This window comes from Lycium ferocissimum, unplaced genomic scaffold (genome assembly GCF_029784015.1).
Source record: "Lycium ferocissimum isolate CSIRO_LF1 unplaced genomic scaffold, AGI_CSIRO_Lferr_CH_V1 ctg4276, whole genome shotgun sequence".
In the NCBI taxonomy this organism is placed as follows: Eukaryota; Viridiplantae; Streptophyta; class Magnoliopsida; order Solanales; family Solanaceae; genus Lycium; species Lycium ferocissimum.
The window spans coordinates 3454-6906 of NW_026725627.1; positions in this window are offsets into that span (position 1 = coordinate 3454).

The window sequence follows — 3453 nt, forward strand, 5'->3', positions numbered from 1 at the left end:
CCCTGTAACCATACCGTTACCAACCTACCACAACAACCCAAACTATGCAATGCCTCACAAGGATACAATAACAATAAAAATAATGGCCCTACACGACCAATAAATCATAAAAAGAAAACATTACGTACCTGAAGGCAATGGTGTCTCTTTCTGAACCTTCTCTAGGAGTGGAAACAAATGTGGATACCTAGACTTCATATCTTCCTCAGCTTCCCAAGTCATTTCTTCCCTATTATTGTTTCTCCATAGAACTTTAACTGAAGCTATATCTTTAGTTCTTAGCCTCCGAACTTGTCTATCTAGGATTGTAATAAGAACTTCTTCGTAGGATAATTGCTCGATGACCTGGACATCATCCACAGGTACAATGCTGGAAGGGTCTCCAATACACTTACGAAGCATTGATACATGGAAAATCGGATGAACTGACTCCAAGTGTGAAGGTAGATCTAGCTCATAACCCACCTGGCCTACCTTGCCTACAATCTTGTAAGGCCCAATATACCGAGGACTAAGCTTACCCTTCTTACCAAATCTCATCACACCTTTCATAGGTGACACCTTCAAGAATACCCAGTCATCAACTTGGAATTCTAAGTCTCGTCGGCGATTATCTGCATAAGACTTTTGTCGACTTTGGGCTGCCAATAATCGATCCTGAATAAGCTTGACCTTTTCACTACTTGCTGGATCAAATATGGCCCTATTAACTGAGTCTCTCCCACTTCGGACCATTCAATCGGTGATCTATACTTTTGCCCGTATAAAGACTCTTACGGGGCCATTAAATACTGGAATGATAACTATTGTAGTATGAAAACTCAATGAGTGGCAAATGATCTTCCCAGCTGCCTCCGAAGTCTAATAAAAACTCAATGAGTGGCAAATGATCTTCCCAGCTGCCTCCGAAGTCTAATACACATGCCCTTAACGTATCTTCGAAGGTCTGAATGGTGCGCTCAGCTTGTCGATCAGTCTGGGGATGAAATGCTGTAATAAGACTAACCTGAGTCCCTAAATCATTTTGGAAAGACTTTCAGAAATTAGCTGTAAATTGCGCGCCTCTATCAGAGATAATGGATACTGGAACACCATGGAGTCGTACTATCTCTTTGATATAAAGCTTCGCATAATCTTCAGCTGAGTATGTAGTTCTGACAGGCAGAAAATGAGCTGACTTTGTGAGTCTATCCATAATTACCCATATAGAATCATACTTACACTAAGAACGAGGCAAGCCTGTAATGAAATTCATATTAATTACTTCCCATTTCCAAGCCGAAATTTTCATAACTTGCAACAATCCATTGGACTTCTGATGTTTAATTTTTACCTACTGACAATTAGGACATTGGGCTACGAACTCCCCTTTTTCATTCTATCCCACCAATAAATTAACTTAATATCATGATACATCTTCGTCGCTCCCGGATGAACAGAATAATGGGAACAATGGCCCTCTTCCAAAATATGGTGACGTAACCCTGCAACATCAGGAACACATACTCGATATATAAACACCCATCTGCAGAAATCTCAAATGGTGACTTTTTCTTCTGGGGAAGTGTGTCTCTGTAATGAATTAATATGGGATCCTCATATTGGCGCTCTTTCACCTCCACTGTTAAAGATGAAACAGCTGAATTCTGGATAGTAACTCCCGTATTTCCCTAGTCCATTAGTCGAACTTCCAAACTAGCTAATAGCTAAAGCTCACGAGCTAGCTCCCTCTTCTCCAGTTGGACATCACATAAGCTACCCATGGATCTACGACTGAGCGCATCGGCTATGACGTTCGTTTTCCCCGGATGATACATAATGCTAACATCATAATCTTTCAATAGCTCCAACCATCGCTTTTACTGCAAATTCAACTCCTTCTACTTGAAAATATACTGGAGGTCACGTTGTGGTCTGTATAGATATTAACATGAACACCATACAATAATGCCTCCACATCTTCAATGCATGAATTACCGCAGTCAACTCTAGATCATAGGTTGGATAATTCTGCTCATGTTTCCACAACTGCCTCGAAGCATAAGCAATAACTTTATCGTGCTGCATCAATACACACCCTAATACAACACCTGAAGCATCGCAATAGATAACATAACCTTCCGATCCTTCTGGAAGTGTCAGAACCGGGCCGAAGTCAATCTGTTCTTCAGCTCAATCTGTTCTTCAGCTCCTGAAAACTGTGCTCACAAATATCCGTCCATTGAAACTTAGCTGCTTTCTGAGTCAGCTTCGTCAGTGATGCTGAAATAGAAGAAAATCCTTCTACGAATCATCTGTAATAACCTGCCAGACCCAGAAAACTACGAACTTCAGTAGGTGTTGTAGGCCTTGGGCAGGTCTTTACAACTTCAATGTTCTGGGTATCCACCCAAATACCATCAGCTGAAATAATGTGCCCTAGAAAAGTCACAGAATTTACCAAAACTCACATTTAGAAAATTTTGCATATAACTTCCGAGCGTGAAGAATTCTAAGGACAACACATAAATGATCTACATGCTCTGTCTCGGTTCGAGAATATACCATAATATCATCGATAAACACAATCACAAATGAATCTAAGAAAGGCCTGAATACACTATTCATCAAATTCATGAATGCCGTCGGTGCATTAGTCAACCCGAATGACATTACTCAAAATTCGAAATGACCATATCTAGTTCTGAAGGCTGTCTTCGAAATGTCCTTCTCTCTAGCTCTCACCTGGTGATACCCAGATCTTAAATCTATTTTTGAGAACCATTTGGCACTCTGTAGCTGATCCAATAAATCATCAATTTTTGGGAGCGGATATTTATTCTTTATTGTCAACTTATTTAGTTGTCTGTAATCAATACAAATTTGCAAGGCGCCATCTTTCTTTCTTACAAACAACACAGGTGCTCCCCACGGTGATGAGCTAGGCCTAATAAAGCCTTTCTAGAGCAAATCCTTCAGTTGCTCTTTCAATTCTTTCAGTGCAGAGCCATTCTAGCGAGAATAAATATTGGTTTGGTATCTGGTAACACATCAATGGAAAAATAAATCTCCCGTTCTGGTGGAAGACCTGGAAGCTCGTCCGGGAATACATCAGGAAACTCATTCACTATTGGGACATCGAAGAGTCGGTGACTTTTCTTCTATATCTTGGACCCGGACTAAATGATAAATATAACATTTAGCAATCATCTTTCTTGCCTTGAGATAGAAAATAAACTTACCTCTCGGAGACGCTGTGTTACCCTTCCACTCTAGAACTGGTTCTCCCGGGAATTGAAAACGAACCATTTTAGTTCTACAATCAACATTGGCATAACAAGATGCCAACCAATCCAAACCCATAATAACATTAAAATCTGCCATATTTAACTCAATCAAATCAGCCATAGTATGACGGTCGCAAACTATAACCACACAATTTTTATATACCCGTCTAACTATCACCGGGTCACC